Source organism: Natator depressus, chromosome 3, assembly GCF_965152275.1.
Source record: "Natator depressus isolate rNatDep1 chromosome 3, rNatDep2.hap1, whole genome shotgun sequence".
Classification (NCBI taxonomy): domain Eukaryota; kingdom Metazoa; phylum Chordata; order Testudines; family Cheloniidae; genus Natator; species Natator depressus.
In genome coordinates this window covers 68,724,809-68,738,714 of record NC_134236.1, presented here as the reverse complement: position 1 = coordinate 68,738,714, position 13,906 = coordinate 68,724,809, and the positions used below count along the sequence as shown (strand labels likewise).

Genomic DNA, 13,906 nt, shown 5'->3' with positions numbered 1-13,906 from the left:
CCACTTTCGCAGGCCACCTATAGTCACCTTCTCTGCCACCTGCCTCTCTGTTGTGACCCCTGCAGGTCAGTTTCTTAGTGATTTTTAGCTCTCAGCAGGCTGGGCAGAAACACTGCCCCATCACAAGTGATTTCAGCTCTTACTGAGTACTTAAAATAACAAAAGGCTCCTAATGAAGCCTATTTAGCTCTATCTTTGAACATTGGGGAGGAACAGGTTAAACCACCCTGCGGACCCATAGGGAGAGTCCATACCTCCTGGCTGAGCCACCTGTCCCCACTCCTTTTACTTTCACAGGGCTCTGGCATTCGAGCCACTGGTTTACCCTTCAGCTGAGGGTCACCCCCTCATTTGAGACAGGTTAAGCACAGTTCTTAACAATAATGACAACACACTGATTACAGCACATCACTACCCCTACATTCAGTACTAAAGTGATTTGTAACCCAACACTAGTCAAAGCTGATCACTTGAAGCTACACAGCTCCTGTCTGTTAGATACCTATGCAGAGTAGGCGTGTTCATGTAAATACAGTTTGCTTCTGAAGTCTTTCCCCCTCCCCAACTAGCTGTCATGGTAGAGTTCATTAAGACCCTGCTTACATGTTCATGGGCATAGTTTGGGGGGTAGACAGAGCATTGCCCCCCCCAAACTGTAAGCCTCGGGCAGGCGCGGAATTTGCCCCCCCCCATGCAGCCCCATTGACCTGACTGGAGCTGCTCCCCCCCACGGAATATAGAAGTCAAACTACACCTTTGATTCTGCCCCACCTCCTTTCCTCCTCCCCCCACAACCTGCCCCCTGAGTTGGGGCAAGGGAACCAGGTGTTGTGGAGCTTTGCCAGATTTGTGCTATTCAAGGGAACCCCTCTCTTGGGGTGTAATCTTCACTGCCCCTCTAGGGCAGCTTTCTGTGGACTTGGGTAGGGTGTGTCTATACTGCAATTAGACACCTGCCACTGGCACTGGTCAGCTGACTCAGGCTCGTGAGGCTTGGGCCGCGGGGCTGTAAAATTGTGGTGTAGATGTTCGGGCTCAGGCTGGACCCTGAGCTCTGGGACCCCGTGAAGGGGAAGGCTCCAGCTAGAGCTCGAATGTCTGCACTGCAATTTTACAGCCCCACTGTCTGAGCCCTGAAAGTCTGAGTCAGCTGACCCAAGCCAATCACAGGTATGTAATTGCAGTGTAGACATATCCTTAGAATCTTGATGGTTAGCCTGCTAAGACCTCCATTACAGCGGAGCCCGAAAGCCTCACTGCTATACCATATAAGTTGGTGTTTCTTTGCTAAATCAGCTTCTGTGTCTGCAGAAAGAGCTTCCTCTTCCCCCAGACCCTCTCCTATCCTGAGAATCTTCCCCCACAAGGCTTCCTCCGTGCCTGTGAATTCAATATAGGATATTCAGTAGGATGCAGAGCAGGATGTTCATTCTGCATGTGCAGCAACACTCTCTGCACCTCCAAGTTGCAGGAACATATAATGATACTTAGATGGAGCTTTCCCTTTTCCAAGAACAGTGCAAACATGTCACTACATCCCCCCTGTGGAGTAGGTGAGTATAGCAACCCCTACTTCACAGACGGGGTGCCAGGGCACAGAGAGGAGCATTTCACATCAGACAATCACACCATGCTTTACAAGCACAGCTGTGAAGCAGATAAGTGCTGGGCACCCCCTTTTACCAAAAAGGAAAATGAGGAACAGAAGACTGAGTGATTTACCCCAAGTCACACAGTGAGTCAGTGACAGAACCAAGATTTGAACAGGAGTTCCTGGAGACTTCCAAACCCACGCTAATTCTTCCAGGTGAAATGCAGACCTGTGAAGTAGACCAGCATGCTCAAGTCCTACATAAACCATATTTTGGGGCTTAAATGGGATTTAAACGGAACATCACTGCGGCATAAGCTTTGTGCTGTCTGACTGCATAAGGGGAACGCAGTGCCCCATCCCTCACCTGTCACGGATCTAATTAACTCAATCTTCATTCAACTAAGAGTTGTAAGAAACTTTTTTTAGTGCCTGACAGAAAGTGACACCTCCCGGGGGTTCTGAGCATTTCTTCCAGGTACTCTGCAGTACATAAATCCAGGATGATTACATTGACAATTCCAGCAATCTCTTCAGCTTATTCAGTGCCGTGAGTCTTGCTACAACTCATGCACAAAAGAACAGAATGTGAGAGATTGCCTTGAGTTCCCTCAGAATTCTCAATGTTCAGCTGCAAATAAAGTCAAACCCTTGGCACTGATGCTGCAGACTGCAGTGCAGATGACTTTGCCTCCATATCAAACAGAAAACCAGGGCTTTTTCTGCTAGAAGTCAGTCACAAAACCCCTCTAATCACCACACTGCGGACTGTCATTGGAAAATCAGGGTAGATGACTGGAGAGAACATAACAACTGAAAATTCATTGCTTATTCACTATAATCAGCATAAATAAACTCTAGTATTTGAGACCAAAAGTGCCAGGCTGGTTTTATTTGCAGAGTCTGTGTCATAAAACACAGTTCTTCTTAATGGCTCCCAGTCATGCACCTTGCTACCAGACATGTAACTGTGAGTCATCTTTGACTCCTCCCTCTCCGTCTCACACATCCAGTCCCATGAGCAAGCCTTGCCATTTCTTCCCCCACAAGATATCAGAATTCTGATCCTTCCTCTCTGGCCCGTCAGCTATTCGTTTTGTCTAAGACCTAATCATCTCAATACACATATTGCTGCCTTCTCTTCTTCAGCCTTCATAATACCCATATCACCCCTTCTCCAGACCATCTAAAATGCCTCCACCAAAATGTTCTTCCTTGACCATTCCTCTGAGATGTCATGCTCTTAGTTGAATGGCTTCACTGCCTTCCCCATGCTCATTGTACCCAGTTCAAAAGTCTTGTACCTTGAAAGTAGCAACAGTTCCACCCCAACATATATCTAGGACCTTATCAATGACCACATCTCTTTTCCTGATCCCCATCTGCCAATAATTCCACCCCTTTCATTCCCTATTTCCATCCTCCCTCTATCTTTGTCCAGGCTACCTGTTATTACAGGGAAAGACCTTCTTGTCTCAGTTCATAAGACATCACCCTTTCCTTGCTCAGTTCTCTCCTAAAATCTCATTTCTTCCATGCTGACTAATAATAATAATAATAATAATAATTAATAATAATAATAAAATAAATTACACTTGAGAAGCCTTCTCTGGTTTCCCAATATGTTCTGTCTTCTCTTTGTCTATCTACTATCTAGATTGAAACCTATTTGGCAGGGACTGTCTTTACTTTCGTGTCTTGTACAGTGCAGAGCACATTGGCTGTACCTAACAGATAATAAATGCGGTGGCTCCAGATTTTAGGCCATTACATCCAGGAGTCACACTCCAATTTTAATTATGTTCTGTGCATATTCCCCTAGAGGCACAGCAGGTGGCCCACTGATGCCAATGGAAAGTTTTCATAAAGATCGAGGCTAGAACGATTATGACCTTAATATAACAACTAAATTTCTAGGTTAGATTCTCTCCTGTGGCCAAGTTTAACTAATTCAAAAGAGGGCTTGGTTGTCAGAGGCACAGGCGCTCCACACAAAAAAATTAGTGGGGACAGGGCACGCTCCGGGGATTGAGCAGAAAGAGGCGGGGGCAGGAAGAGGTGGGGCCGGGTGCGGTCTTGGGGGAAGGGGTGGAGTAGAGGCAGGAACGGAGGTGGAGCAAGAAGGGGCGGGGTGGGGGTTTGAGGGAAGGGGTGGAGTGGGGTGGGGTCTGGAGTGGAGCGGGGGCTCGAGCATCTCCTAGGTAGAGAGGAAGTCAGTGCCTATGGTCAGGGGGGCCAATCAGAGTCCCCTGATGGTTTATGCCAGCCATGGGGACAGTTAGCATGCCTGAAGGGTGATGCTAATTTACACCACAGCTGTAGGTCCCTAATGGAGCTTATGCCAGTGGAGAATTGGCAAAGCAGAACTCCGCTATAGCTACACCCACCCCACCCTGTTTCCTCCCTCCCCTGACATTGTGGGAGGGATAGGTGAGAAGCTGGTACAAGAACTGTCTCCATTACCATTACAGCAGCAGCAGCAAACTCCTTGCCAGCCATTTGTGGCCAGACTCTGGTGCCTTGCGCCACTGGTTGAGTTGGGAATCAGCTGAGATTGGGGCCTTCACACACAATTGTGATAGTAGCTCTGGCGCATTCAGAATCACTGAACAGTGAGAAATAGTCTCCCTGAGGACCACAGCCATTTCTGTTCTTTGGTTCTTTCCCTTCCCCTCCTACTCTTTCTGCTTCTCTCCCCTTTCCCTATCTTTGTAGCTCTCCTTCTCTCTTCACTGTGCATGAATTTCCTTCCCTGAAGCCACTCCTAATTCCCTCCCTACGCACCCTGGGCTTGAAACTCCCTCTCCATTCACATCACAGCTGATAAAATGAACTAGGTAATGATGACAAGTAAAGGATTGTCACTGGGCTTTAGTGTTAACAGCTCCATTATATTAATGAGGGCAAGGGATTTCGCTCTTCCCAGAGCCATTGTGTCAGGCTGTCAGGAGACAAGGCTGCATCAGTTACACACTGTCAACATTTGGATGTTAACTTTGCAATCAAGAGAGCTAGAAACTTAGGCCTGATCTAAACAACAAAGTGAGGTTGGGGTAAGCTGCCTTGCATCAACCTATGTATGCATGTGTCTACACTCAAATGCGTCACCAGCTGACATAAGCATCCTGCTAGGGTGATGCACCTCCCTGAATAGGCAAAGAGTCATAGTTGAACTACTTAGGTTTGACACAGGTCATGCAGTGTCTACCCTTGCACTCTGTCAACCAAACAGTCCTCCAGCCACTGTCCCACAAAGCCCAAGTCTCCATGAAAGTGACCGTTCTGCTCACAATTTTACACTCCGCTGCACAGGGGTTGCGGAGATCAGAAGCCTCCCTTCTCCCTCACACACACTTCAAACACCCCACATATTTCTGAAATGCCTTTTCCTGATTGTCCACCTTGGTGAACGCACCTGGCAGCTCACCTTTGTTGTTTGTGTCCAGCCAACCATGCCAGCTCCACATACACAGAGAGGTACTCAATGCACTCCTGCCTGGAGCAGGCAGGAAGTGTTGGCTTTCCTGGACCTGTGGGAGGAAGAGGCCATGGATGCCCCGCTATGGAACATGTGCAAAAACATGGACATCTATGAGCAGATTGCACAGAGAATACGGGCAATGGGGTCTGACAGGAATCAGCAGCAGTGCCACATAAAAGTGAAAGAACTTCTTCAGGGAGACCACAAGGCGAGGGAAGCCAACAGGAAATATGGTGCTGCTCTACAGACCTACTGCTTTTACAATGAACTGCATGCCATATGTGACGGTGACCCATCCAACACCCTGCAGACCATTGTGGATAACTCAGAGGAACCCAAGACAAATATCCCTGCTGCAAACAGTGAGGAGGAGGAGAAGGGCGGGTCGGGGGTGGGAGAGATGCACCAGGGGCTCCAAACATACTGTGAGCTAGGAGCTGTTTGAAACTCAGGAGAAGTCTAGCCCATCCTGCCAACTGAGTGCAGATGAGCCACTGATGAAGGGGAAGGTAGCTCAGGTGTGATGCCTTTTTCCTTACAATGTTTTATTTGCTTTTCCTTCTTCTCCTTCACCCTGCCCTGCCATTTAAAGATAGCACTCAGCCCATCCCCAACTGTTCAAGACAACAGTATTAATTTTTCATGACTTTCCTGGTCTAGTGTGAGAAAATAAAAAGTTAGGAAGTCAATTCAAAGCAAATTCTCGAACAATATTATGGCAGACCGTACTCAATAGGTTGGAGCTGGAGAGCAGCGCGGTGCTGAGGATCTCCAAAGCGGCGGTGTCGATAAGTATGTCTGATTAAACGTTTTTATTGGAGTAAAGGAGGGAGTTTTGAAACGTATCTTTCCCTTTGTGTTGTGACTGTAAATCCAGTGGTGCCTAGTCTCTTTGTCAGCAGCTTCCGGCATAGTGGCCTTGAGGAGTTTCCCCCTCAGGCCCACAGAATGCCTGATTCTGATGAGGAGGAAAAGGAAGAGGACTTGGTAGGACATATTCTGAGAGATCCTGCTCTCAGATCCTGCAGCTCCCTACATCCCTCAACTTTCCAGCAGCATCACAGACTGCATCCTAACCTCTGCCACTCCATACCGGGGTACAGGAAGAAACACAACAGGTTCACACACACTAACCTGTGAAAACTACAGATTGGTATATGTGTAACCACAACAAACTACACGGAATCACCTTTTTGTTTACACAAATGGATGTAAATGTTTACCTCTTTTTCAATAGGAATTTTAAAAGTTTCACCCCGTTAAGGTATGTTAGGAGCCTGTGTGACATTTTATTTGTTTGTTCGCAATTTGATTTTGTGCACTGAATTTTTGCATTCAAAGTCTCTTTATTAGTTCACAACAAATATTACAGAATGCATAGCAGCCATCAAGAAATTGAACACTACTTTTAAATGCACACCAAGCACCACAGAATTCACCGCATCAAGAAAACACCCAGCCATCTTTATAAATGTACAGCAAGCAGCACGCAATTCATAGCACAAAGCAAAGCCCCAGGCTTAGGTGTGTTTATAATTTGTAGCAGGCACAAGAGAAGAGATATCAGCAGGCATAAACCAAAAAATACACCGTTTAAATTACACAAGATAGGTATTACCTCAAGACAGAATGCTACTGTTGCTGGCTGTGAACATGAATCTTTAAAGCCTCCCTCCCAAGCATAGCTTTATGTGGGGCTGTTGTAATAGCCCTGGTGTCCGGCTGTTCTAGTTCAGCAGACAGCCGTGCCACCTCACCCCTCCAGCCTTGTGACCCAAGGACCCCTCAGTGCCAACTGGCAAAGGGGGTTATAAGATTAGCCTGATAATAGTCTGTAAATTCTGGTTCACCAAAGAATATCGTGTGAGGTCTGAAATGAAAGCCAGGGTCATGCTGGTCATTGTTATTGTTGGGAAATGTACATACAGATACTACAAAGGAATTATGTATCCGTACTGAAAATATGTTCTTAGATTCTGTATCGCAGCAGAGATAGAGAAACAGTTTTCTTGTCAGACAAAAGATGTTTATTCACCTGTCTGTCTGTCGGCATATAAATTAAGCATTGTAAGCTAACACAATGGAGGCTCATTTACATATGAAGTCAACAGCAAGATATGAAGTCAACAGGGAAGAGCACACAGTGGTGGGGGGGGAAGAACATTATCTGGAGATATACTTCAAAGGTTTGCTGGACTATAAGACACCCCAGCATCTTGTACCTAAGAATGAACAGTGCATTTGCATTCATGTAAACAGTATCTCAACCAGCCATGGTTGAAGACACTGCAAAAGGCTTTGGGTGAGATAAACTTCATTAAACAGGAGGTTAACCTAATAGTTAAATTTAATCTCTAAAAAACATGTTACGATTTTGTTTTATATCTAACCCTTTTTGTCTCTGTTATCCTTACTCACTCGCTCTTGAATCTTTGGTAATAAACTCATTCTTCGTTTCACTATAAATACATCTTAGTGCTGTGATATTAAGCAAGGTGTTGATCCTGAGTTGATTCATACAAGCTGTTGTATACACTGTTCCCTTGAAGACACCAGACCTGGTATTTCTGTGAGTATTCAGAGAATAAGGGTCTGGACAGTATGGGGAATATTTCAAAGGAGTTCGGGAACTAGGGCACACTTATTGTAAACCTGCAAGGCAAAGTAAGAGCTGGCGTAGTCCAAAGGAGAGTGCTTGGGCTGATGGTGTCAGGGAGCTGGCACCCAGTTAAGAACAAGCAAGTGTCCCTCATGCTGGAGGCAGAAGGGTAACAAGGTGACTCACAGTCCCTGTGTGACCGGAATCCCAGGGGAGCCAGCTGAGGTCACCCAATTAGGGTGAACTGCAAAGAATGGGGAAGGCAATCCCCAAAACTGGTGTATATTCAATACTTAGATTTACCAAGCCAGCACAAAACAGCTTCCGTTATACTTCTCTGGTTACTCAGAAGTCAACAATGCAGTTCCCTTAAAGTAACCCAGCCTTAAGCCTCCACCTAGTCACCCAAGTCAGATATGATGAGGATTAATTAAAATCTTATTCATCATACAAAAAAGGTGCTACCAATCCCAAGGGATTGGACACTTTACCTCCCAGGTTAATGAATATTCCAGACCTTTCCCAAATACACGCTTACAGCCAATTCTTATTAACTAAAAAGTTTTAAAAAAGAAAAGAGAGTATGGTTATAAGATCAGTATACATACAGACATGAGTTCAATTCTTGAGGTTCAGATTCATAGCAGAGATGGTGAGCTTTGTAGTCGCAAAGAGTTCTTTCAGAATTAGTCCACAGGTTATAGTCCAATGTTTATATTTCAGGGTGATCCAGTCAAAACTGGGATCTCAGTCCTTGTGGCTTAGGCTTCCCCTGCATGAAACCTCAAGCAGATCTGAGATGACAGGATCAGGACCCAAGGGTCTTTTATACAATTCCAGGCCTTCTTTGACAGGTCGGAGTCCTTAGGCCAACAGTAGGTAATCAGGGTGACTTTGAAGTAGGTCCATTTCCAAGCATCACCGGCAATTAGCTACATGAATTAACATAAGGCAATTGCCTGTTTTTCTACCATTCGCAGATGATTTGCTATACATTTCAAAGAGAGATGAATACAGCAATATCCTATGTTTATAGTTCATTTAGCTGTTAAGAAGTTCTTTTGATCTCTGAATTAACAGAATACAGCAGAAACAGTGACTGTTTGATTACATTGTTGACTTCTACCAATGGAGCTAAATATGTAAATACACAAAAACACAAACATTATTTCCCCATATGTTTTTAAGGGTTGAACTCAAGTGATTTATCCTGCAGGATGCTTAACCCTTTCTGGTCATGCATCATACCAGGGTACCCTGGGAACCATCACAACCCTGGCAGCAATTTTTCCCCGTTTGCCTCACTGGTATTATGCAGTGCACAACACAACCATTGGGCTGTTCTTTTCGCTGAGATCTCATATAGTGAGTAAACAATACCAACAACCCTTTAATCTACCTAAAGCACATTCAACTGTCATTCTGCACCTGCAGAGTTGGTAACTGAGTCTTTCCTTGGCACTATCCAGATGGCTGGTGTACAGCTTCGTGAGCCAGAGGAGCAAGGGGTGGACTGGGCCCCCCAAAACACTACTGGCATTTCCACATCGCCAATGGAAATCAGACGCTTAGGAAAGAATGTCCCACCATGCAACTTTCTGAACAGCCCTGTGTTCTTAGAGATGTAAGCATCATGCATCTTCTCTGATGAACCCACACTGATATTGGGGAAGTGTCCATGGTGATCCACTAGCACTGGCATAAGCATGGAAAGGTACCTTTTTCTGTTGATGTACTCAGTAGCAAGGTGACTTGATGCCAAAATAGGGATATGCATTCGTCTATCACCACACCACAGGTCAGGAACCCCATTGCTACAAATCCAACCCTATTTCTTGCACATTGCCAAGAATCACAGTCCTGTGTAGCAGGAGATGATTAATGGCCCTACACACTTGCTTGACAACAGCCCCCACTGTGGATTTTCCAACTTCCAAATGATTTCCCACTGACTAGTAGTTATCTGGCATTGCAAGCTTCCAGAGCACAATGGCCACTCCTCAAGCGTAAGTGCAGCTCTCATTCTGGTGTCCCTGCACTGGATGGCTGGGGCGAGCTCAGCACACAGATCCAGGAATGTGGCCTTTCGCATCTGAAAGTTCTTCAGCCACTCCTGCTCATCCCAAACCTGCATTCCAATGTGATCTCACCGGTAAGTGCTTGTTTCTTGGGCCCAGAGGCAGAGCTCCACCATCTGCAGCTGCTCCATGAATGCCACCAACAAGCTGGACTTTTTTTTCACAATGTCCATCAACAAACCCTCCTTGAAGATATCCTCATCTTCCTTATTGCGATCCCAGTTGTTGCAGTACTCCCTGAAAGTCTGCAAATACAGGGAAATCATGTGTCCTGTATTTTCAATGTTTGTGAGAATAGTGCTGAGCTCTGTGAGCTCCATGCTTTTGTCAGAGAGGGCAGAGACAGAAAAACACTCTGCAGGTTTGTGGGATTTTCAAAAAAATTGCAAAAAAAAATTATGGGATGTGGTGTTTTTTTACTTAATGTTAGCTACCATGAAGTAACACAAGATAAAATCCTAGTGAAGCCAAAGTAGTCTGTAGCTTTCACACATTAACAGGTTGAGGTAGATATGGGGGAGCCTAGGGGTTATCTGGACCTGCTAACATATGCTAATACTACAACTATCTTGTCTTCATTAGGATTTTACCTCACATTAGTCACCAGATGTTACTTAACATGAGGTAGAAACACACCCTTTTTCCTAGTGTAGACAAGGCCAGAATATGACAGATGGGCCACATAAATACATCCTGCCAACAGGCCAGATGTCTGGCACCTCTGCACTAGATCCCCAATAGAATTTAATGAAACAATCTTTTATTTTTTATTTTGAACTAGTGATCCTCAAACTCAGCACTAAAGCTGTGTAAAAAAGGATTGGAGGGCTGTGGAAATTTTGCCCATTTTTTAGTTCAAAAACTGTCTATGAACTGTAAAGCAACGAAATGAAAAAATAGAAATACTTCCATCATAATGTGTGTAAAACCCTTTGCTCCTAGAATACCTGAGACAAAATTCTGTATTTTAAAAATTTTTGAGTTGCGTTGGCTGCTTCTGTTTGGCAACATAAGTCACAAGAGATTAATTCTAGCTTCCTGACTGGCTGAACCAGTGAGGTTCTGTTAACAGAAGCCATTTTCACAAGAGAGTTGCTCTATCCTCTTTGAGCCAGTCACTTAAAAACAGGGAATAGTTGGTAGCAGCTCTGTGCTTCTCCCTGCTGAAATCTAGATGGGAGGGTCATTTGTTACCCCCTGAAGATTCATTCAGGATTGGGGGTGGGGGTGCTAATTGCAGTGTCTCTGGGCAGACTTTTGACAGAAAATCCTCCAGTTTTTTGTTGGATAGAAAAGACAAATTTGCCACAAGTGCAGCATCAATGACAAATCTGTTTCATCTATCTCAAGGGGAAAATGTGTGGGAATTTTGCTTTTTCAAATGCTTTTTGTTTTATTTTATTTGGCTCCAATAATAAAGATGTCTTCATTTTAAAGCATCAGCCTTGACAGATAGAATAGATTTAGACCTCAATGATAAATGTGTGCTCTGCTATGTTTGAAACATCATTTTTCAACCAAACTGATAATTGAATTAAAATTGTGTACTGTGTGGGCATGCAATAATAGGTAATTAACTTTACTGATTACACTACAGCATAGTTCTTCAGATCTACAGCACCCATTGCAATGTAGTTGCTAGCATGCTACACGGGGGCTAGGTCCTCGGCTGGTGTAAATAGGCATCACTCCACTGTCGTCAGGGGCAATTCACACCCGTTGAGGATCATGTTACTAGTGTGAATTGCCACAGCTAGAGCTAAGCAAAACATACACAAGAAAAACACAGAAAAATTATCTGGCTTTATATTGTTACAAAATTAGCCTTCTACCAGAGCTCTTGAAGGGTTTGCGGACCTTTTGAGCAAGCCTGGAATGATCTGTAAATTCACATTGAGTTTATGCAAAATTCGTAGTTTCAATACAAAAGCAAGTGACACTTGATGGTTTTGACTAAATTCCAGTTTGAGGTTGGTTTGTTTTTTCCAAACCCCACACTCAAACCAAAAAAGCTCAGGGGTCCCAAATCCACACAGGTTGAAACCAGAGAAAATAAAGTGTTTGCACATTAGTTTCCCCACAAAAGCACAAATACATAGCTCTGCACGCTAACTACTGTCCTCTACTGGATGGAATTCAAGACCTGATGAAGGGTTTGCAATTTTGATGCCCTCTACTGGCTGGTTGGCTGACATGGAGGCTATAAACCAACAGGTTATTATCTTATAGTTAATGGAGTCTCCTTTAGTAGTGGAGATCTGTATTTTTGGAGCCAAAAGCCAGTTCATTGTTGCATGTGTGCAGAACAACAAATGATCACAATAGGCCAGATTCTCAGCAGCTGTAAATTTGCACAGCTTTTTTTAAGTCAATGGAGCTATGTCATTTTATACCAGGTGAAGATTTGGCTTGATATCTGTATGTTGCTACACACAGATTCATTACAAATTGAGTATGGAGGAAGAAGAATGTTTCCTAATTTGTAGGAGTACCAGGATTTGTATATGCACATGATCATTAAGGCCTTGATCCAGAAAATGTTTAGGTGCATGCTTAGCTTAAAGCATGAGTTGTTTAATTGCAGTCATGCAATAAATTTAAGGATATGCTCAAGTGCTCTGCAGTATCAGGGCCTAAGGGCTCTTCCTATGAGGTGCCGAACATATCATGCAAAGCAGGAACTGAGCATCAGACAGGATTAAGCCTTGATCAGTGACCATTCCTGCCATCACTATTGCAGCATGCCTGAGCTTCACCAACTTAGACAGCAAAAGACAAATATTCACAGTCTTAAACCTGTATCTCCCATGCCACAGGATGTAATATTGCCCTCAAGTCTCTTTCCTGGAAGTTGGAACATTTTTCCTGATCTGAAGCTTTACATACCTTGACAAAGGGGTTTGAAATTTTTCAGTTATTTCTGAAGTTAATATTCTAGTTCCAAGGAGATGAGAAGAGTAAGCCCATTTTCAATGCTACAAAGCGTTTTTGGGACTCCATCCCAAATCCTTGAATCTATCTATTGCATACTCCTTATGATTAAAGATCTCCATTACTGAGACTGCTGCTTCTTGCTGGGCTTGGACTGCAAATGAATGCTTCAGTGTTAAGAGTGTGAACAAGGGGAATGTGCCACTGAGGAATGAGATGTTGATGTAAGGGACTGCAGGACTGAGGTTATCTCCTTCCAATACGAGGCAAGGCTTTTACCTTCATTTTCACATACGATAAACACTATTTGAACGTCTGTTAAATTCTAAAGCTATTTTCACAGGCCACGGTTAAACATTTTGGACACATAAATGACAACTCAGAATTTCTCATTATATCAAATAATTCCACCCAGAGTCATGACAGTACATCACTTTTTTAACACAGAAACTGCCTCTCTTACCTCTTCTCACTTTGTATGTTACTGCTGCTACACAACAACCTTCAGCAAGCCAGTGTCTTACATATCGTGAAGGGCTGAAGTGTTTCGGGATGGTCCATTGTACTTTCAGAATATCAGGGTTGACAAGGTACAGTCTGCCAACCACTACCTTAATGGGAGTTGAATGATATTCAACGTACTCAGTCCTCTTCCTCTAATGCTGAGCAGTAAGTACAAAAATAGCAGAAGTTGCATTTCCAGGAGGTTGGATTGACAGACTCCTTATTACTCTGTGTCACAGTGAATTCTTGCGTTGCTCCGTCAGCTCAGCAAATCTCAGCTGGGGAGAGTGAGTGAGAGAAATCATCCTCCACATAGAAAAATCCACGGGAAGAGGCTGTAAAGTTAGGAAATTGCTGTGAGGTTCCCCTCAAATGGTTTCTTCCAAACCATTCCATTTGGATGTGAAATTCCCTCCTCACTTCCTGTGGAATGGGTAAATGTCAGGCCCCCGAATGCCATTCAGATGTAGAAGGATACCGTAGACTCACAGGGGCCTTCCTCCCAGAGACCCTGTGCTTCTGACTGGGCTTCAGCAATTACTGCGGTTGCCTCCGGCTCCCTGCTAGCACAGCTCCCCTGGACTGCCATGTTGCCAGGGTTTCACGGGAGCTCCAGCGAGGAAGAAGGCTGCAGAACTGTTCATAAAGCCTCAGGCTGCCGTTTCCTTTTCTATGAATTTACTGGGGGAATTCAGGAGGAATTTCTCAACCTCAGGTCAGTA

At 44.4% G+C, this 13,906-nt stretch overlaps 1 long non-coding RNA gene across 1 annotated transcript in view; it reads right to left on the bottom strand.

Moving 5' to 3' along the window:
* Positions 1–13,160: 13,160 nt before the first annotated feature.
* The window catches only part of LOC141983899 (uncharacterized), a 75,686-nt gene continuing 74,940 nt past the window's right edge, over positions 13,161–13,906 (bottom strand). The window contains exon 3 of the long non-coding RNA XR_012638562.1: positions 13,161–13,607. This is a non-coding gene — a long non-coding RNA (uncharacterized LOC141983899). The remainder of the gene's footprint in view (positions 13,608–13,906) is intronic.